The sequence below is a fragment of the Rhineura floridana genome, chromosome 1 (genome assembly GCF_030035675.1).
Source record: "Rhineura floridana isolate rRhiFlo1 chromosome 1, rRhiFlo1.hap2, whole genome shotgun sequence".
NCBI lineage: Eukaryota > Metazoa > Chordata > Lepidosauria > Squamata > Rhineuridae > Rhineura > Rhineura floridana.
Genome location: NC_084480.1, coordinates 306,722,612 through 306,746,074, shown reverse-complemented (window position 1 = coordinate 306,746,074; position 23,463 = coordinate 306,722,612). Strand labels below are relative to the sequence as shown.

Genomic DNA, 23,463 nt, shown 5'->3' with positions numbered 1-23,463 from the left:
CCACAGGAGTTCAGTCCTAGAAAGCCAGTACAGATGGTCCCACAGTAGGAACCAATTAGCTGACAAAGCAGAGGCAGAGATTCAGAGCTAAAGTAACTATCCTGTTGATTGGTTGTTCCATCTCTCTGCTTTCCCTGGTTTCTCTCTAGGAAGTATAAAATAGCTTTTCAGATCAGGATGCGACAGATTAAAGGAAGGGGCAGCTAGGACTGATGGCTTCTGTGGTAGCGACGGGGGAGAAATTTGATTTTCTTTGCATTTTGATGAGAAACTACCTCATTGGCACTTTTTGAACCAATGTGCAGATTGAAACAGCATTATCCTTTCAATTATGCACTTCCCAAAGTTTTGCAATGGAGTTTTCCAGCCAAACAATGTGTACAAAAATGCATACATCAGGGGAAAGTGTGTACAAAAACGCACACATTAGCTGAAAAATAACACCCAAAAATGCAGTACATATGCACTTGCAAGGGGTAATGCTTGCGTACAATTGTCTGCAACCTGTATTTGATTGCCTTATTAATACATTTGCAAAAATGTGTGTACGTTGGTCAAAACTGCAAACAAAACATGTGTGCTTTAGGAGAAACATGCACTAAAATGCTGACAAAATTTCATGAGGATGTTTTTTTAAAAAGAACGCTATGGGAATATGGAGGACTGAACTTAAGATTGAGAAACGGAGAAAAACCAAAATGGACAGATGCATCCATCCCTTTCCTGTAGGAAATATGCTGTGTGAAGGACAGCACAGAAATGCCCAAGTGAGTCTGGAATTCAACTGTAGCTTTAAATCAACAGTACTTATGCTTTCATTATACTTGCAACTTTTTTTCAAAGAAAAGTCTGTCTCAAGTTTCCAGGCTCCCCGTGTCTGCATGCTGTGTATTCACGCCAGCAATGGCTGCTGATGTCCCAGTTCTGTTGGGAGGTAGGTTTGCAGCACTGGAGCAAAAACAGGGAAATGTCCCCATGTGCAGGAGCAGAGAACACATGAGCCCATGAAGCTGCTGAGTCAAAACCAGACTTTGCAGGAGCCAAGTGGCTGCTGTTGATAAGAGCAGCCTGGAGTCTCTGGCTCCCTTCCCCCTGGTAATATTTAGAGATGCACAATGCATGTGTTGGTTGTATTTCCCTGCTGCTGATTACTGCTCTCATTGAAACATTACTAAGCAAGAGAGAAGGAGAAAACACAGGGTTCTAGGGTGTTTTTTTCCTCCCCAGCGGTAGTCACACACCAGAATGGCCATAACATGTACCTCCTGGCAGAGAGTTCTCCAAGGTCTAAACTAGAGGTGAAAACCCTTTTTCAGTCCAAGGGCTGCATGCCTTTCTGGACACCCTTGGGCCATGTGCCAATGGTGGGCAGGGCCACAGGCAAAAGTGAGTGGGACAACCAATGTAAATTTTATACTTTAAAAGAAATATGGAGAAATCAACCGGTTCCCCATTGGAAAGGGTGTGAGACAGGGGTGTATTTTATCACCCTATTTATTTAATCTGTACGCAGAACATATCATACAAAAAGCGGATTTGGACCAAGATGAAGGAGGTGTGAAAACTGGAGGGAGAAATACCAATAATTTAAGATATGCAGACAATACCGTACTGCTAACAGAAACTAATAATGATGTGAAACGAATCCTGATGAAAGTTAAAGAGGAAAGCACAAAAGCAGAACTACAGCTGAACATCAAGAAGACGAAAGTATGACAACAGAAGATTCATAGGGTCGCCTTAAGTCGTAGTCGACTTGGAGGCACATAACAACAACAACAACAGTTGACAACGAGGACATTGAACTTGTCAAGGATTATCAATACCTTCACAGTCATTAACCAAAATGGAGACAATAGTCAAGAATCAGAAGAAGGCTAGGACTGGGAAGGGCAGCTGTGAGAGAACTAGAAAAGGTCCTCAAATGTATCATTGAACATTAAAGTCAGGGTCATTCAGACCATGGTATTCCCAATCTCTATGTATGGATGTGAAGGTCGGACAGTGAAAAAAGCAGATAACAGAAAAATCAACTCCTTTGAAATGTGGTGTTGGAGGAGAGCTTTGTGCATACCATGGACCGCAAAAAAAGACAAATAATTGGGTGTTAGAACAAATTAAACCAGAACTATAACTAGAAGCTAAAATGATGAAACTGAGGATATCATACTTTGGACACATCATGAGAAGACATGATTCACTAGAAAAGACGATAATGCTGGGGAAAACAGAAGGGAGTAGAAAAAGAGGAAGGCCAAATAAGAGATGGATTGATTCCATAAAGGAAGCCACAGACCAGAACTTACAAGATCTGAACAGGATGGTCAATCTCCTCATTGTCAACTGAAAAGTTACATAAATCTTCTGTTGTCATTACTTTAGCCTTTTTGACGTTCAGCTGTAGTCCTGCTTTTGTGCTTTACCCTTTAACTTTCATCAGCATTCGTTTCAAATTGTTACTGGTTTCTGCTAAGAGTATGGTATCGTCTATGTATCTTAAATTATTGATATTTCTCCCTCCAATTTTCACGCCTCCTTCATCTTGGTCCAGTCCTGCTTTCCGTATGATATGTTCTGCGTACAGATTAAACAAATAGGGTGATAAAATACACCCCTGTCTCACACCCTTTCCAATGGGGAACCAATCGGTTTCTCCATATTCTGTCCTAACAGTAGCCTCTTGTGCAAAGTATAGGTTGTGCATCAGGACAATCAGAGGCTGTGGCACCCCCATTTCTTTTAAAGCATTCCATAGTTTTTCATGATCTACACAGTCAAAGGCTTTGCTGTACTCTATAAAGCACAGGGTGATTTTCTTCTGAAATTCTTTGGTCTGTTACATTATCCAACGTATGTCTGCGATATGATCTCTGGTGCCTCTTCCCTTTCTAAATCCAGCTTGGACATCTGGCATTTCTTGCTCCATATATGGTAAGAGCCTTTGTTGTAGAATCTTGAGCATTACTTTACTTGCATGAGATATTAAGGCAATAGTTTGATAATTACTGCATTCTCTGGGATCCCCTTTCTTTGGAAGTGGGATATATGTTGAACGCTTCCAGTCTGGGGACCATTGTTTAGTTTTCCATATTTCTTGACAAATTTTTGTCAAAATTTGGACAGATTCAGTCTCAGTAGCTTGTAGCAATTCTATTGGTATGCCATCTGTTCTTGGTGATTTGTTTCTTCCAAGTATTTTAAGAGCAGCTTTCACCTCACATTCTAACATTTCTGGTTCTTCATCATACGGTTCCTCCATGAATGAATCTGTCATCCTGGAATCTCTTTTATGTAGTTCTTCAGTGTATTGCTTCCATCTTCCTTTTATTTCATCTCGGTCAGTCAGTGTGTTCCCCTGTTCATTTTTCAACATCCCTACTCGTGGTTTAAATTTTCCTTTCATTTCTCAAATCTTTTGGAATAGGGCTCTTGTTCTTCCCATTTTGATGTCTTTTTCTATTTCTATACCATAACTATTGTAATAGTTTTCTTTGTCCCTACGTACTAGTTGTTGTATAGTTGAATTTAGCGTTCTGACCGTGTTTCTATCTCCTCTTCCTTTTGCTTTCCTTCTCTCTTTAACCATTTTCAGAGATCCTTCAGTCATCCATTGAGGTCTTTCTCTCTTTTAAACAAGAGGTATTGTCTTTTTGCATTCTTCCCTGATAATGTCCCTGACTTCATTCCATAGTTCTTCTGGTTCTCTGTCAACTAAGTTTAAAGCCTCAAACCTGTTCCTTATTTGATCTTTATATGCTTCTGGGATGTTATTTAAATTGTATTTTGGCATTATGAGTGCTTTGTTGTTCTTCTTTAGCTTTACTCTGATTTTCGATACGATCAGTTCATAATCTGTACTGCAGTCTGCCCCAGGCCTTGTTTTTGCAGAAAGTATGGAACTTCTCCATCTTCTGTTTCCAATTATATAATCAATTTGATTCCTATATTGACCATTTGGTGATGTCCACGTGTACAGTCGTCTTTTTGGTTGCTCGAAAACTGTATTGGCAAGAAACAAATTATTGGCTTCACAGAATTCAATAAGTCTTTCTCCTGCTTCATTTCTGTCTCCTAAGCCCCATTTCCCCACAATTCCTAGTCCTTCTCTGTTCCCAACTTTTGCATTCCAGTCTCCCATGATTATCATCATATCTTTTTTTGGTGTGTGATCAATTTCTTCCTGTACTTCTGCATGAAAGCTCTCCAATTCCTTTTCTCCTGCGTTTGCCATCAGAGCATAGACTTGGATGATGGTTATGTTCATAGGTTTCCCATTTAATCTCATTGATATCACTTGCTCAGACCTTGCGTTGTAGCTCCTAATTGCTTTTGCTACATCACTTCTCACTATTAAAGCAACCCCGTTTCTTCTTGATTTCTCATTTCCTGCATAAAATATTTTATAGTTGCCCGATTGAAAATGTCCCATTACAGTACATTTTAATTCACTCACACCAAGTATTGTAATGTTGATACACTCCATTTCTTGCTTGACAATTTCTAACTTTCCCTGGTTACAAAGAAAAATAAACACAGGTATAAAAATACAATAAAAATACAATAAAAGCAATACAATTTACAAAAATTAAATAAAATAAATAATAAATAACATTATAATAACAAATAACATTAAATAACAAATAACATTATCAGTTGAAATACAAATCTTTGTTTCAGCAGTGTTATGCTTGTGCACACAAGTTAGGGGGGAAAAGAAAAATAAGACACAGTTTGCAGCAACATAAAAAAGGCTTGCAGAACGGGGAGAGCAGCTTGAAGTTGTTTGTCAGCCCACAAGTAATGAAATGAAAGAAGGGAGGAGGAGGGAGTGGGCATGGAGAGGGGAACAATTGACACAGCCACCTGCAAGCACTAGAGATATGGAGTGAAGACTTCTTTCCTTCCCTTTTTGTATTATTAGAGGATTGGATTAGTACGGATTTACAGGGGGGAAACTGCATGATAGCTTCTGTTTGCCAGTAACATCATGTGAGAACCATGTGAATTAAAATGGGATGTGAGTAGCACCAAACACACACTAAACCACCGTGTAGATGAGCCCATCTAAACAGAGGTCTTTCTCAGCTCTGCTAGCATAGGTCCTTCAGCTGGGGCTACATTGTGATCACATTGCAGAAACAGAACTTTTGGAATTGGGCACAGACTCCAGCATACTAAGTGACTGCTTTGTTTTAAAGGTTCTAGTCCTTCATAATGCAGAGGAGGAGGTGCTATGGATCAGGATATCAATAAATAGGCACGACTTCAGCACTGTCCGAGGCTCTTCCATAAATGGAATTGCTTATTCAAAATGAGCAGACATTTTGCAAATATGCTTTAATTTTAATTTATTAATGCTTTAAAAAATTCTGTGTCGGTATGGTATTTAAGGAAAGGTCATCTGGATATATTTTGTTATAAATGTTTGTATTACTGCTATTGCTGGGTGTTGTCGTTTTTTGTAAGATTGGAATAACCATTGCTTGGAAATGCAAATGAAGAAGTGGTATATCAATGTCTTACACAAACAAAATGTTTTTTAAAAATAAATAAAACAATTCCTTCTAAAAATATATTATATGCTGCTTTTAATTTTTTTAAGGGGAAATAAAATCCAAAACAGTGCACACAAATGCAAATTTGTTCATACATAAAGCCAAGTTCTTTTTAAAAAATGCATCAGTACAGAATACAACAGCAGCAAAATTAAATCAACCAGTGCAAAGTCTTCAAGAGAGATCCTGCCTTCAAAATGATAGCAGCAGGGAAAATAGTCAAGCTGCCTTCTACTGTGTCAGGCCACTTGTCCATCTAGCTTAGGGTTGCCAGGTTCAAGGCCTGAGACTGATCCTGTATCTTTAGGAGAAGAGAAAGTCAGCCAAGTGCAGGTGTTCTTGCAACATTGTAATGAGAAAACCCACAAGGTGGAATCCTCCCATCCCTCTCCACAACTTTTAAAGATACAGAAGACTTCTTGGAGGCCGGGCCTGGCAACCAAGAGGTCTTCTGTATCTTTAAAAGTTGTGCAGGGGGAAGGGAGAATTCCACCTTGTGGTTTTTCCCATTATAGGCTTGCAAGAACACCTGCCCTTGGCTGACTTTCTCTTCTCCTAAAGATACAGGATCAGTGTCAAGCCTTGAATCTGGCAACCCTAAACTAGCTCAGTATTGTCCACACTGACTGGCAGCTGCTCTCCATGATTTAGACAAGGGGTATTCCCAGCCCTATCTGCAGAACCTGGGGATTGAACCTGGGATCTTCTGCATGGAAAACAGATGCTCTACAACTGAGTTATGGATGTTTTCCAAGAGCTAGTGTTCATAGTGGGCAATGTTGGGCATCTGCTGAGACCCACACCCTGCAAGGGGCCCATTGCTACTCTCTGGAGTCTCCTGGTCCTAATAATCTTTGTTGCCATTGTCTGTAATCTAGAAGAATGCAAGCAATGACAAGTGTTGGGAGATGTAGCACTACCCTCCACCTGCCTTATGCCCCCTCAATGGTTTTATGAACTGGGCCAGGAGGTAAGGGCAAGTGAGTGAGCAGTGGTGCTTGGAGGTTGGTGGCCCACGGAAGGCACTTTGCCCAAGGGTCCTCCAAAACGTGGAGTCAGCACTGAACAGCAGACTCTTTGGAGAAGGCATTCTAAAGCATTTGGGGTTCAATGGAGGGTGGTGGGAGCTCATCTCTTGTGGAGGAGGCCAGTCTCCATGAAATTCAAAGCTTCTGCAGACCTTAACAGCTGGGAGGACTCATACATTTGCATCACTTATATAGGATGAAGGATTAGGCTTTCCTTGGAGAATTTTGGTGGGGTAGGAGGATTTAGCAGTGAGGATGCAGAGCCTGGCCTCTGTGTTATTGCACGATGTAACACAGGATCAGACTGCTAATCTGGTAACAAACACACAACACTGTCTTTAAAGCTGCCCTCATTAAATTCCATTTCCGTTGCACTTTTCTGAATGAGCTCTGAGCCAAAAGAAAAAGAAAAATGGCACATTCATTGCCCAGTACTGGAACTCCTGGCAAGCTTGGTGTATAGAAGGGACCCTCCCTTTGCTTTCATAATGGGAAAAGGAGAGCCAGCAGGGATGCAGCCCTTGAAACCCCCTTGACTGCTCATTTGGGAAAGAGTAGCAAGAATGGGCTCGGCACTGAAAGTCAGGCTACAAAGCAACATCGTTTGAAACCCAGCAAGGAGTCCTTAAGCCAGTTAAGTACCGAAGACTGTGATTAATAACTCTGTTTATGCAACAACAGGGTTGTCAGTGTTTACACTGCCTCTCCATATGCGGTTTTAGTCATTTCTACAAGAGCTTGCCAACCATCCAAGTGTGTTGTTATGAAATCCAGCATCTAGTCACATCACAGGGCAGATTTGGAATGTTGGCTTTTCATCGCTGTGCATGTTAGAAAGTACATAGAAATCAAGAAACTGGGGGGAACATCTGTTAGGTGAGGGCATCCATCTCTGCTGATTCTCTGCTCGAGGGAAGATTATGCATGCTATACTAATGTGGTGCATAGTAATTTCCCTTTTACATTGGGTTTTTAAAACTATTTGTAAGGATTGGGAGGGAGGAGAAGAGAGGGGAAAGGGTGAACTGATGTTGCCATTACAAGAGCATCCTGATAGAAAGGTCAACCCTGACATGCAGTAAACAATTAGTTCACGTTCGCTTCGCATTTCGCAGTATGAAGGCGGCCTTGGCCAGGCTGCGTGTATTCTGCCATTTCATGCATAAGCAAGGAAAGTGCAAAATTAAGTGGCAAATTCAGCATCCTGCAAGCCTGTATCTCCATGGCAATGCATCAGCTTTTCATGCAGAAGGTCCCAGGTTCAATCCCTGTCAGCATCTCCGGGTATGGCTGGGAAAGTCCCTGCTTGAAACCCCGGAGAGTGGCTGCCAGTCAGTGTAGAGAATGCTAAGCTAGAAAATCAACTTGAAAAGTGTGTGGATGAGAGTAACTGAGGTTGCAGCTTTGTCCTTCAGAGCTGGCACAGCAAACCAAATCATCCATAATTTTGCTCCAACGAGGCCTGCTTTGACACAGTGATGATGTGACGTGGGACCTCCATAGTGACTTAATTTGGCCCACTGTCCAAATTCTCACTGGACCCAACCTGTATCAAGATAGCAGGCTTATGGCTTCCTTGCAAATTATTTGAAATGCAGATTGAACTAGAAATCCTGGGGGACCATTTTTCCATCAAGTTGAGCTGATTGCATCTGTGAATTTGGCCACAAAAAAAGTTCTCAGCGCTGTGGGGCTGCTTCTATCTGGAGTAGAGGTAGGGAACCTGAAACTTGGAGCTGAATGCGGTCCTTCAGGCCCCTTTATGTGGCCCTCAGGACTCTCCACAGGCCACACTCCCTTTTCTGAAGGCCACACCCCTTACTGGTCCCACTCCATTATATTATTACTATATAAAGGCAAGAGCCACACCTGTTGCTGCACTTACTTTTTGTCTCTGGCCCCGTCCACCAATACACACACACAAGCTACCTTCCCAGGCTGACCCACCCACCCCCAACTTATAGCCACCCATTTGGTGGGCAAGCAGGGGTGTAGTAGTCCAGGGTCTCAGGGGGTCTTAGACCCCTTACTTTTTTGAGAGCAGGGTGCCACCCAGGTCCCTATGTCTCCAGCGTCCTACAAACCAATCAGCATGAAAAGGGAGCATGTTAGCTACAGACAAGAATATTCAGACATGCTTCCTTGTCCTTTTCCTGTTGATTGGAGCCAATCAGAGTGAAAGGAGATGAGTCAGCCACTGAGAAGACTCTTTTCAGTAGCTAACACTCACCCCTTTCATGCTGATTGGCTCCTAGGAACATCTTTTGTTGTGGAAGAAGGTGCATGGGGAAGGACTGAGGAGTGTGGAGATGATGCCAGCAAGCAAAGAGATGTGACTGTGAGGGGTCATGCATGGCATGACTATCGATTCATGAAGAGATCCTGCACTTATGAATTTGCCACTACTCTACTGTGGGCAAGCTGAGTGTGAAGATGCTTTTGTGCAGCGCTGCACATCCCACTGCTGTGTTTGAGAATTGGAGTGTTTGGGGCAACAGAATAATACTGATTATTTTATTAGGCATTGCATCTCCTTCTCTTCTTGTCCATCATTTCCACTTTCTTGTATGGTATTATAGCCAGCCCGGCTGCTTTAGGCATTGAATTGCAGAATTCCTGCTTCGACATCTCAGGATGTCACTCTTTTGTGGAAGGGATTCAAGCACATGCCAGAACTTTAGCTTTGCACAATTAGTGGATTAAAGTGCTGTGTTGGCCTAGTACAAGAAATCCACTTGATGGGTATGGCGCACTGAAAAGTGGGATGAATGAATGGTTCATGGGAAGGTGTGTAATACTCTGCAAGCAAATGGGGATAACTGTTCATTGTTGTATAACCTCCTTTCAAACAAATCAGAACAAACACACTGTAAAGACCAGATATGATAATCTAACTTCTGTGTAAGCTTTGTGCAGGCAAATCAGAATGAATGCTCATTGTCTGGAGGAGCTCTCAGAGAGAGATCAGTTTTCCTCTCACTGTATATCTTCCAAGCAGCTTTGTGAATCACATTTTATTCTAGAATCAATGTAGACTTTGTTTTTTATCTAGTCCACACAGTCTAGGCCTATTGCATAATTTTTGCCCCTGGAGAACACTTATCAACAAACTGGTTTCATTCAGAAAATGAAAGCTCATTGCAGACTAATTCTGTGCTGCCCTGCAGTGTGAAAAGAGATATAGGTGGTCGGGTCCCAACAATGGAGAGCGTCTCCATACTTGCCCAATGACATTCTGGGTGGGTATATACCAAGATCACAAGGGGAGAGTTTTAAAATGTGTATCAAGTAACCACACCCACGCTAAATTGAAAGTGCCATGTTGAGGACAAGCATGATTCTGTACTGAGAAACATTTTTGAGCTCCAAATGGGTAAATGTGTATGCAGCCCTAGAATGTCAACACCTCTCAATACACACACACACACACACACACACACTCCTCGTGACCTTCCAGGAGGTTCTGCCGTCAGACAATGAAAATTTGCACCCTGGAGATTTATCAGAAATCAATGGCTATCAGTCATGATGGTTAAGAGGAATCTCCAGATTCAAGAGACCGGATGCCATTGAATACCAGCTGCTTGGGAGAAGAGGGCGAGAGCTATTTCCTTCAAGCCCTTATTACGGACTTCCCAAAAGTATCTTGTTAGTCACTGAGAGAAGCAGGACGCTGAACTAGATGGACCTTTGGCCTGACCCTCCAGGTCTTTACATATGTGATTCTCAGACATATTAATTATAATTTGCCTTCACCAATTAAAACTGATCGCCACTGATGGCTCCCCATGAAATTGACATGGGCTCAACATATATTCCTAGGGCCAATTTACACATCACGACTTTACATTACTTCACCTAACTGCTGTTCTCTACTCCAGGAGATGCAAGAAGACAAGAAGTGTCTTGCTGGGTAGGGCCAAAGGTCCATTAATCCTGTATCCTTGCTTCTCAGTAGCTGACCTGATGCATCTGGAAAGATCACAAGTGGAAGGCACGATAAAGGCAGCCATTCCCAGCATCCGTGACCCTCAGAGGTATACTGTCCCTAAACGTGAAGTTTCTCCTCTTTAGATGTAATGGCTAATTAAAATTAAGAGGCGGTATGATAGGCATCTTCAGATATTTAAAGGCCTGTCACATTTCCTCTTTCAACAAGCCTTTTAGGTTGAGACCTATCCCAGTTTGCGCCTGTGTTAGAATTGCTTAATATGTTTTTTAATAATGTTTTTAACCCTTTTTTAAAGTTGTTTTTTTTTAAATGTTTTTAATGCTGTTTTGTTTTAATGTATTTTAAGATCTGTTTTTATGATGTTTCAAAGTGTTTTTAGCGCTTTGTTTGCCACCCTGGGCTCCTGCTGGGAGGAAGGGCGGGATACAAATTAAATAATAAATAAATAAATAAATAATTGATGGGGGACGGTTCAGTGGTAGATCATCAACTTTGCATGTGGAAGGTCCCTGATTCAACCCCTGGCATCTCCAGGTAAGGCTATGAGAGACCCCTGCCTGAAACCCTGGAGTGCAACTGCCAGTCAGTGTAGAACCTTTCTGAACTAGATAGACCAATTATCTGATTCAGCATAAAGCAGCATGCTATGCTCCCAAAGTGGGTGAAACATCCAGAGGGTAGGACTTGAAGCAATAGGTTTAAATTACAAGAAAGGGAGTTTTGAATGAACATTAGAAAGAACTTCCTGATGGTATGAAGTGACTGTTTTACTGTGGAAGAGATTGCCTTGGAAACGGGCTCTCTTTCACTTGAGGTTTTTAAGCAGAGAAGATCTCTGTCAGGGATGCTGTAGCAGCAGATTTCTTGCACTGACTGGGGATTGGACTAAGTAGCCTTTGAGGTCCTTTCCAACCTTATGATTCTATGAGACCTATCCACTCCATATGTAAAGTAACCTATGCTAGTGGCCCTCATTTTTTAAAAACAAAAAAACCTCAAAATAAATATAAGCACATCTAAATCACTTATTGACACTAAATAATAATAAAGATTTAAAGCACACACATACAAATATTGGACCAGGTTTTAAACAAGCCAGTGGCACCCATTGTTCCATTGCGAGTCTCTTGGAAATGGACTGCCTTCAAGTCGATCCCGACTTATGGCTACCCTATGAATAGGGTTTTCATGGTAAGCGGTATTCAGAGGGGGTTTCCCATTGCCCCCCTCTGAGGCTAGTCTTCCCCAGATGGCTAGGGCCTGCTCAGCTTGCCACAACTGCACAAGCCAGCCCCTTCCTTGTCCACAACTGCCAGCTGGGGGGCAACTGGGCTCCTTGTGACTATGCCGCTTGCCCACGGCTGCACAGGTGGCAGGGCACGTAACCCCTGAGCCACTCACTCTGGGGGTGATCTTTAGCTGGCCCTTGACACCCATGAGACACGAGCGGGGATTTGAACTCACAGACTCTGGACTCCCAGCCAGGCTCTCCTCCCCACTGTGCTATACCAGCTGTATATGAGTCTTTTATCACACTGCAAATAAAACAACATTGCGAAACCTCTTGCAGGTTTGTGACTGCTAAACATTCACATTTTCCCCACAAAAAACAGGCATCTTAATGCTAGAGAATTAGATGCGTTTCATTCTGAATAATTATGTTGAATATCCTGCTGAATATCCTGCTGTTTCCTTTGGCTCTGGTCTTTTCCGCTTCTGTTCCCTAACTATTATGCAGCGCCTTTTCTGCACAGTTGGACAGCTGCTACTGTCTGGTAACACTGGTTATGGCATGTCACGGTTCTGAAAAGCACAGGAGCCCTGAAGCATGTCCCGTACCTGCCACAGAACAATCAGCCAGTGTGTCCTCACTGATCTTCCTAAGGTCAGGGTGAGAGCAAATTTTGACGCTCTAGAAAAAATACTCAAATATAATGCCTTGGGCTCCTACTGGGAGGAAGGGCAGGATACAAATCTAATAAATAAATAATAAATAATAATGGCACCTTCCCACTACCTGTGGACCAGGTCTTGGAATTCTGGATTCAAGTGGTACAGGGCGGGGAGAACTATTTGTTCCCCTCTGTTCAGCACTGGTTAGGCCTCATCCTGAGGACTGCATCCAATTCTGGACACCACACTTTAAGAAGGATGCAGACAAACTGGAACGGGTTCAGAGGAGGGCAATGAGGATGATCAGGGGACTGGAAACAAAGCCCTATGAGGAGAGTCTGAAAGAACTGGGCATGTTTAGCCTGGAGAAGAGAAGACTGAGGGGAGATATGATAGCACTTTTCAAGGACTTGAAAGGTTGTCACATAGAGGAGGGCCAGGATCTCTTCTCGATCATCCCAGAGTGCAGGACACAGAATAATGCGCTCAAGTTACAGGAGGTCAGATTTTGTCTAAACATCAGGAAAAACTTCCTAACTGTTAGAGGGGTATGACAATGGAATCAATGACTTAGGGAGGTGATGGGCTCTCCAACACTGGAGGCATTCAAGAAGCAGCTGGACAGCCACCCATTGCGTATGCTTGGGGTTGGATTCCTGCATTGAGCAGTGGGTTGGACCCAATGGCCTTCTAGGCCCCTTCCAACTCTACTATTCTATGATTCTGTTGGAATAAAGAAAATTAGTACCAGGGTGTTGCCTGAGGGCAGAGTCTTCTGGTTCAGAGGTGAGTTTGGGAATGGATCCCAGCATCTGGGGCACATTCAAGGGTGGAGGACAGCAGCAGGGTTGAATGGGACCCAAAACAAAGATGTTTGACTGGTCTGAGGACAGATCTTAGTGCAAAATTTAAATCAGGTATACAGCTTGGAAAGTATGGCATCTTTTCTGGGCAAGCAAGTGTGATTGACCTGGTCTTTTGATTTTCTGAGAATTGACTGGAATGAAGGAAAAAAGTAGGATGCTGTTGTTGTTTTCCTGATTGGCTGCCAACCCCTATACCAGGGATGGGGAACCTGTGGCCCTTTATATGTTGTTGGACTCTGACTCCCATCAGCACCAGCCAGCATGGCCAATGGTTAGAGATAAGAATGGAAGGATATGTCAATTTCACTCTCTCAGTTTCTAGTTTTTCCAGTCTTAAATTAATTTCTCCCCATTTATGCAGCAATCTGCATTTTTTTTTAAAAAAAATCCAAATAAAAACTCTTCAGCGTTCTATTGCAAATTTCTCCTAATAAACACATTTTTGTATAGCGTTTTGACTAATGTACACATTTTTGCAAGCAATTTTCCCAATCTAATGCATTTTGTATGTGATTTTCATGGACAGTGTGCATTTGTATGACACTTTCCCCTAATCTATGCATTTTTAAAAACATTGGTTGGAGAACTGCACTACAAAATTCAGATAAGTGCAAATTTCATAGGATCATTGTGTTTCAGTTCTCACATTGTTTCAGAAAGTGTGGATTTGATAGATTCTGCTTTAAATGTGTATAGAATCAAATCTCTCCCCCATTCCTACCTGAGACAACAATTACATATGGATAAGTGGCTTGTCATACCCTTATCCAGCTCCTACCCTACCCTGTGACAAACAGGGTATAGGTCAACTGGTAAACTATTTTTATAGGGAAATAGATTGTTACTACTTATTGACAAGGCTGTACTAAAATACTGATGAAGAGAACAATAGGCTGAAATGTGTCTTTATTGCTTCTAAAAGTGTGTGTGGCTAAGACATTATGGGGTTGTTCTAATGCATTTGGGACATGACATAATTGATTCTCTTGCCTTTTCCCATCAGTTCTAGATAGTCCTCTTTCAACCAGCTTTTTAAGTAGAAACCTTATCCCAGTTTGCATCTTGTGTTGGAATTGCTTTTAAAGATGTTTTTAAAGTTTTATAAATATGTTCTTAAAGATATTTTGTTTTAATATATTTTAAAGTTTGTTTTTAAGATGTTTTAGAGTGTTTTTAGCATTTTGTTTGTCACCCTGGGCTCCTTCTGGGAGGAAGGGCGGGATATAAATTTAATTAATTAATTAATCAATCAGTCAGTCAGTCAATTATTAACAACAACAACAACACATAGCTCTTGTGTTACATACATCTTAATGGTACAGAATACAGGATCCTACTCAGAGGAGACCCATTGAAATGAATGAACCCAAGTAAGTCACATCTATTAACTTCAATGGGTCTACACTGAATATGACAAGCATTGAATACTATTTGTAATGCATATATTAGCTGCAATCCAGGAGAGACTTAGGAATGTCTAGGCCTGTGGGTTTCACTGTGGCTATTTTGTTCAAGCGGTTGCAGAAGGAACAGTAAGAACATACAAACTCTTTTCCATCTGAACACCCAATCATTGACAGGGTTGCACTTTCCCTAAAAGGTCAAGACAGCAGGCTGGGGTTGTTTTTGGATTCATCACTGTCTAGGGAAGCTCAGGTGGCAATGGTAGCAAGGAGTGTCTTGTATTAGCTTAGGCTGTTATGCCAACTACATCCCTATCTAGAGAAGTCAGCTCTCACCCCATATATCCATGCATTTCTCATATTTGCCACCCTTGGCTCCTTCTGGGAGGAGGGATGATATAAATATAAATACCTGAAAGATCATCTTGCCCCTTATATACCAGTCGATCACTGCGATCTCCAGGTGAGGGTCTCCTGCTGATACCATCTTATCAGGAGGTCCGTTCCACACAACATAGGAATAGGGCACTTAGTGCTGTAACATCGACACTTTGGAATTCCCTCCCCTTAAACATTAGAACAGCACCTTCTCTGTTGTCTTTTCGGTGCCTGCTAAAGACCTTCCTCTTTCAACAAGGCTTTTAGAAGCCTTTATTGCTTCTAAAAGTGTGTGTGGCTAAGACATTATGGGGTTGTTCTAATGCATTTGGGACATGACATAATTGATTCTCTTGCCTTTTCCCATCAGTTCTAGATAGTCCTCTTTCAACCAGCTTTTTAAGTAAAGACCTTATCCCAGTTTGCATCTTGTGTTGGAATTGCTTTTTAAAATGTTTTTAAAGCTGTTTGTTTTTTTAAAAAATATGTTTTTAAGATGTTTTATTTCAGTATATTTTAAAGTATTTTGTTTTTAAGATGTTTTAGAGTACTTTTAGTGTTTTTGTTTGCTGCCTTGGGCTCCTTCTGGGAAGAAGGGCTAGACAGAAGTTTAATAAATTATTACTATTGCTATATTATTATTATTATTAGTAGTAGTAGTAGTAGTAGTAGTAGTAGTAGTGATAATAATAATGTCTGGACGACTGTAATGTATTGTATGTGGCAATGCCTTTGAAGATGGTTTAGAAACTTCACCTGGTTACCAGCAGGTTTCCAAACCCAACTGAAAGTGCTGCTTATTACCTTTAAAGCCCTGAATGCTTTGGGAGTAGGATGTCTTTCAGATGGACTGTTTATTGCACAAGAAAACCAGAATGAATTCTCAGAGTTTGTAGATTATACCCTGTCCACGGTTTTCTGAGAATTCCTAATTATTTGTTTACCGGAGGGGGGTGTTATGCAGCACTGGCTCCAGCAATTGTTATCCCCCACTTTCCAGTTCATTTTACCATCATTTTCCTTACCACAGAAAACTTTTGGAAGCGACTTTCTTGTGCTAGAAGGTCAAATCCACTTTAATTGCACAACCTGAATTTGTCAACATGCAGTTGAATCCCACCTGCAAAATACCAACAGTCTGGAAGCAGCCTGGGTTACTTAAAGGATCACCTGCTCCACTGTCTTGTTTGCACCTACATTACTGCTCCAGTACCTGCCAATGAAAGCAATCAGTCTGGCGAGCAGTTGTAACGATGGCCCTACAACTGAAAATCACAAATTTGCAAACGGATTGGCCCTACACTGGATAAAGATATTTCACCTAGCATTCCAAGAGTGAACTTATTGGGTGCAGGTAGGAATGGGCGAATACACAGTTTTGGTTTCTCTCAGCTTGTTCTCACGTTTCCAATCTTAAATTCAGTTCTCCACATTTCCACATCAGTTTGCAATTTTTTTTAAAAAAAGTCCTCATGAAAATTCGTCAACATGTTGGTGTGAATTTCACCTAATATATTTGTATGTAATGTTTTCAAATATACCCATTTTTGCAATGCAATTTTTCTTAATATAATGAGTTTTTGTATGTTATATTCTCTAATGCAGCCTTTCCTAGCCTTTGAGTCCACAGATGTTGTTGGACTACAACTCCAATCTGCCCCAACCAGCATGGCCAATGGTGAGGAATGATGGGAATTGTAGTCCAGCAACATCTGGAAACCAAAAGGTTGGGAAAGGCTGCTCTAATATATACATTATATTTTATATGCACACTTGATAACCTAGTAGATGCATTTTTGTACTCATTACTTGGCTGGAGAACTATGTTACAACATTCAGAGGAGCATGAATTTCAAAAAATGGCTGTGTTTTGGCTCACATATTGTTTTGGAAAGCTCAAATTAGGTGGGCTCATCTTTAAATGTGAACTGAATCAAATTTCTCCCCCATCCCTAGATGCAGGCAAGCAGAAAGACTGCAGAAGGACCATATGGAAGGGCTCAGCCATTGTTGCCCTTCATAGAGGAAGACCCCCTGAAATGCCTGTTGACTGTGGCAGACCACCAAATTATGCAAAACAATGTGATTAAATGTACAAGATCCAGTTCTTTATTCCCAGGAAACATATAAAGATGCACAGAAGAATTCTTGATCATCTCTCTGTAGTTTACTGTGTGGCATTTGACTGGACTGGACACAGGATATTCACACTGGGTCAGATGACAGTTTGGTATAGATCTGGTCCACACATAATGGTCAGTTACTTGCTACACTGAGAGGCCATCCAGCAGAGTTCTCTAATATGGCTGTGAACTATGAAAATCCAGTGACTGGGTGTTCCATTTGCTGTTCTGCAAGGATACACAAGATCAATTACATCTTTGCATTTAAGTATCTAGCTAGCTGGATGTTTATTGTTTCTGTACTAGAAATGCTGCCCTGGGCTGCTTTGGGAGGAAGGGCAGGATATAAATTTAATAAATGAATGAATAAATAAAATTATGGAACTCATTTTCTACTGAGGTCAGACAGGCCTCATCTCTTGGATCTTTTAAAAGGGTTTGAAAACCTTCTCCTTCTCTATAGCTTTTACTATGAGATTATGAACAGTGATAGTTAACTGGGGGTTATTGTTCTTTTAGGCAGTAACCAAGAATACAGGAACACGCGAAGACCAGAAGAACTTGTTGCTCACCTCAAAAAGGAAACCCTTTATTCCCCTTCCTTCCCAGAAGGATTCAACAGTCAACCTGGTGGCCAGAGTCAGTCCGGAAGGCTCTCCACTGTCAAGGCTGCCACATGCAGTTCAGCAGTTCACCACATGGGCAATCACATAAAGAGATGCTAGCAGCTCCTGATACTGAAGCCCTGTTTTCCTGATCTAAATACCCCCCTTTGAGGCACTATTTGATCTTGTGGGTCAGGCAATTGATACAATCATTTGTTTCATACCTGTACTTTTCCCCTCTCATGGAACAAATAGCTACTTTGTCAGGGGGAGGGGTTAAATCAGAAAAACAGCTTGGGGATAAGGTTTAAATGGCCTCACATTCCTCATAGCATTAGAACCATGTTCCTGATCAAATTATTATTATTATTATTATTAAACAGCAGCAACAACAAAATTTAAAGTTTAAAACAAACTACCAGCCCATCTTCCATAGATGCATATCATTTAAAATTAAAAACAAAAATTGAGAGATCAGTCACAGATCTCCTGGTATAATGAAATGCCTTGGGTGACCTTGGACAAATCACTGCCTCCTAACTTAATAGGGTTGTTGCGATGATAAAATGAACAACATGCTTGCGCCTCTGAGCGCTTAGGAGCTATTGTGTTAATTTTGGTTAAATAAAAAAATTTGACAAAACAATGTTTTCTTTTAAGTGGCCTTTGGGTTTTTTTATGGAATTTTTACTACCAGATCTCCTTAATGGAACACAGAGTCCCAGAAGGATATTAAAATAAATCAACAGATGACACCCTGGAATTAACATTTCAGGCTGTGCAAATGACATGTAGAAGCATGTGAAGAGTACAGTAATACCTCAGTTAAGGAATCCTCCACCAATGAAGCTCTTTTAAGGAAGCCTCTTTTTTTTTTAGTTGAAACTGACTACCTTTGCTTTCCCATAAACCTTGAAGTCTGAGCCTTTGCTTTACGGTGAAACTGACACGCCTGTGCCCTTGCTTTGCATTAAAGAGATCTCTTGCTTTCTCCCAGGGCTGCAGAGGGAAGGATCCAATATGATTCAGAGGGGTGTGTGCAGAGTAGGCACCCTTTAATGCCCCTGTTGAAGCTGCCCCCACCATCTATGAGCGGGTGTAAGAACCTATATCTATTCTTTCCATGTTATTCCTACCTCTGGTACCAAAGTTTCTGTTAAAGAAGTAATGTCCAGGAACACACCTACTTTGTTAACTGGGGTATTACTGTAATACAGGGAGAGGGAAGAACTATGAAATGGCAACAAAGCAAAAAGGAGCCACTGCCTAGGGGAGGGGGGTGGGAGTGAGGTGGACCTAGTGAATAAGTATGCTAGCATTCTTCTTCTGCTTCCAATTTTTGTGCTACATTACAGGCATGCTTGTCCGATGGAAAATATTAACCACAGAAAATTGCCAGACTTTTAACTAAAATGTTGCCAGGTACAGACTTATGAAGAATTTGGAGAGGGAAAGCTTCCAGACCCCGCCAGATGCTAGTAAAGTTTGAAAGAAAGAAAGAAAAAAAGCATTCAGGGTAATGTCATACCACAGAGGCAGACACAAGCACACTGTGAAACGTTTAAGAGAGATCCAGTTACAACAAAGCATGCCCAATTGAGTTTCACATTCAGCCCAGAGCAGGGAAGGGTTAACTGGAGAGGTTGCATGTTAACTTAACAGTGGAGATTATGGAATGTTTATCCAGCATTCAGATTTCCTGTTTAAGTGTTTGGATTTCCTGAAATCTCCTCTATCAGTCCAAGGGGTGTCCAGTGAGTGGCCTCCCCCACCCTTTCTGCTCACATGGGTAGACTTTCCTTGTTGCTGCCTTCCCCATTGTATTTGTGTCTCCTTACCATCCAGGACTTTTATGGATGCGAGTCAAAACTTTCAGACTCCCAGAAAACATCTGTGGATCACTGGACTTTGGATTTTCTGTCAGTTTAAACAAAGAAAGCAAATATTAACCCCCAAATCCTGGGAATTATCATTGCAGCAGTGTGGTCTTTTCTTTTCTTTTTCCAGCTGCCTGTGGGAAAATAATTTTAACATTTAAAATGGAATGATGGCCCTCATTTTGGCGGGCACTTTTGGAATGGGAGTTCACACTGGACAAGTCTTGGTGAGTTATCAATGCTGGCTTTAGGGATGGCTAATCAAGAAATAAGACAGAGGCCCACTTGTGGCTATGTTCATTTTAAGTGTGGATGTTTTAAATTATAAATCACAGACGTTGAAAGTGTTTGTTCTGCTATGTTGATCACTTCATCTTTTAATTGTCTGTAAATGCATGTTTTTCATTGCACAAAAAAATGGTGCTAAGCATTACTTACGCAACATCAGAAGGGATCACTTTGCAAATTTATACACTTGGCCCAGTAATCCTTACTCAGGAAAAAAAATCCCATTAATTTTTAAAAACTGCTCTTGTGAGCAATTTTTTACAGAGCTGGGTTTGTAAAGAAGCCACATGTTCAGCCCCGTTGTCTTGATACTGGCAGAAAACTCATTTTCAAATTGAGTTGTTCCCCCCCCCAAAAAATCTTCTTCAAATAACTCTCTTGTTATGGATGAATGTTATTTGCATTCCTCAAAGGCCTGTTGTGAATCAGCTCCAATTTAGTTTTTGAAATTTCAGTACAATGCAGATGCCCTATTTCTTTCTGTTGTCTTTTCAAATATTTCTGAGCTAAAGGGGAGAGTTGGAACAAATGCAAGGGGGCTGAAGAGGGGCCAACTTTAGCCGCAGACTTCCCTGCTGAAAACTAGACAGTAGTGTAAGTGTGACTAAAAAGAAATCATTTGGCTAATGGTTCAAAGTTATGAGTGCTCTTTGCACTAAGCGTTTTTAATAGAGTAATTGTGAAAAGAACCGAATGGTCTCACTCTGTGTTGGAAGGGGTTTCTGCGGTCTCTTCCTGTAAATATATCATCTAAAGTAAATGGTAAATGCAACAGGATCAGACCCTAATTATGCAATATTTTACTCTGTGCAGTTACAAAAAAATGGGATATTTTCAAGAGTAATCCTGGGGTGCATTATTATTATTTTGAAGTTCCATTGTCTGCAGATCAAATGGGACCATCTGGTGAAGCATCAGATTATGCATTTCACAAATAACTTAATGTGAAACTTACAATGCCAAGCATGCACATTCCATATAAAATTAACTTTCTTCCACTTGACTATCGAGCAATGCTTTCCAGATTAAGGCCACAACCTTATGCAAACTTAAGAGGGAGTCAGGCAGATTTCGCAACTGTCTCTTACAGAGTTATCATATGCCGTTTTACTCAGAAGTAAGGTTCAGTGAATTTCATGGGAATTACCATAGCCTTAATGAGCTTTGGGGGTTTGTGTCCCACTATTGGTGTTCATGTGTGACAGACAGAAATACCGATTTGAATGTGCTTGCTTGTATCAGGTTTTTAATTCAACTGATGGTAAAGGAAAGCAGAGCCAAGATCGCATTTGAAAGTTCTGCTTTTTGCGTCCCCTGTGAAGAAATATGATCTTCCAGAAAGGCAGTTCAGTCTCATACCCACCACTGAACACCCTTGAGAATGCTCGCTCGCTCTCTCTCTCTCTCTCTCTCTTTCTCTCTCTCCATTGATTGGGGAAATCTTGTCAGGGCCACCAACGCTGATTTCCATCTCTTCTATCTTCCGAGACAAAGAGATTAGTGGTGGTGGGAAGAGACCAGAATGGACTGAAGGCCAGGAACCTGAGAGAATGGTCACTGAAGGAGGAGGGGGCTCGCAGAAAAGGACACAACATCCAAGGGATTTAGGTTACGTACAACAAGAGAAGAAAGCGGTGGGAGCTGGTGCCTCCATGTCCGTGGGGCAGTGGAATACACTCCAGGTTTCAGTCCAAACTTTCAAGGAGGTTGGACAGCTCCTTGAAAGTTCAGACTAAAACACAGAGTGGATTCCACTGCCCCACTGACATGGAGCCACTAGCCGCCACTGGAAGAAAGGTCATAGTCCTTAAGGTCACAGGGGGACAGTCATAGGAACATAGGAAACTGCCTCATGGTAGCCATTGGTCCATCTAGCTCAGTATTCTCAACACTGACTGGCAGCAGAGGCTCTCAGGGGTTTCTGTCTGGGGTCTCTATAGCTCAACCTAGAGATGACAGGGATTGAAGCTGGAATCTTATGCATGAAAAGAAGATCCTCTACCACTGAGCAACCGCCCTCTACTTTAGTATCCTATCTGTTTCCATCTATTTTAGAAATACAGTACAGTATAATCCCCAAACCTTCAAGATAGGCAGAAGAAACTATTAATAAGTCATAAGAACATAAGAAACTGCCTTATGCTAAGTCAGACCATTAGTCTACACTGACTGGCAGCTGCTCTCCAGGGTTTCAGACTACAGCTATAGCTCTTCAGGAATGTTAGGACAGGTCAAGCGCCAGGGTGGTAAAACAGAAAGGGACAGAATAAGGGTTGCCAGGTGTCTGGTTTTTGCCCAGAGATTCCAGATTTTGGGGGTCCTCTCCAGGTCTCCAGGTGATTCACCTTAATCTCTGGACTCTCAGCTTTAATTTAAAAAAAAAGTTTCTAGGTGGTCTGATTCACGAGATATACACCAAAACGTCAGCCCCCCCAACTCCAGTTAAATCAGCTCATAGCAGGTTGCGCTAACCCCACCCTTTCAGGTTTGTAGCTAATACGTGAAGTCAGGGTTGTGATTTGTTGACCTCCAGACACTGCCTAGACCCTATTGCAATGACAGAAAATGGTTCTTTTTTCCTGTTTATCTGAAAATCTTATAAATTGAGTAAGTATATAGCTTTCAGTTTTTCTCTCTCTTGTGTGCAGGAGTCAAACAAGTTTAAATTTTCCTGGGATGTTGGAGAGGGCAGTGTTTTGAAAACCTTTCTAATATGAAGCTTTAATCCAATACTTGCTTTTCTGGGAATAAAGCTGCAATGCTAATCCCACATACCTAGAATAAACCCCATTGAATTCAAATAGGACTTGCTTTTGAGTAGACATGGTTAGGATTGTGCTGTAAATTAATGGGACTTTTGAGTGAACATAGCAAAGAATTGTGTTTGTGTTGTAAATCTCTCCCCCTCCAATCCTATTTTTAAAGCAATTAGGCAGGGCTTACTTAGGTATCACAGTTTTTATTATGTAGGAAACTAATACTGATTTTTTTTTAATGTTCTGCAATGACCAGCTGGTTTGACAATAAACTATTATATGGAGTGTATGTATTTTTACATTTGCAGTATATGTGTGTGTTTATGGAGTCTTTCCGACAACTCTGTGAGGTAGGGTTGGTGACAGGACACCAACTCAGCTCATAATAAGAAATATACCCCTTGAAAATCCAATAACCATAAAACAAGTATAAACAGTTGCAAAACAGCTTAAAGTGGCATGATTCTGAATGTTTGGTTGTGTGAGTGAAGTTCCTTATCACTTGAGGTTGCAGTTCTCTGCATGCTTCCCTGTTTGAGTAAGCCCCATTGAATACATTGGGATTTGCTTCTTAGTAAACAATCATAGGATTGCAATATAAATATCTTTACAGGTTGTGTAAATAATAAAACATCTTTGACAGTCATGCTTATATTTCTTCATACTATGTCCCAATAAGGATTTGATTTCACACTATGGCTGTAGATTATTATTTCCTCTCCATTTTAAGTGTGCCCTT

The 23,463-nt window shown here is 41.3% G+C and overlaps 1 protein-coding gene across 2 annotated transcripts in view; it reads left to right on the top strand.

Moving 5' to 3' along the window:
- The first annotated feature begins 19,585 nt into the window (after positions 1-19,585).
- The window catches only part of ASAP1 (ArfGAP with SH3 domain, ankyrin repeat and PH domain 1), a 284,334-nt gene continuing 280,456 nt past the window's right edge, over positions 19,586-23,463 (top strand). For both annotated transcript variants that reach the window (XM_061606851.1, XM_061606803.1), the window contains exon 1: positions 19,586-19,907. The gene's annotated coding sequence lies outside the window, so the exon portion shown is untranslated. The remainder of the gene's footprint in view (positions 19,908-23,463) is intronic.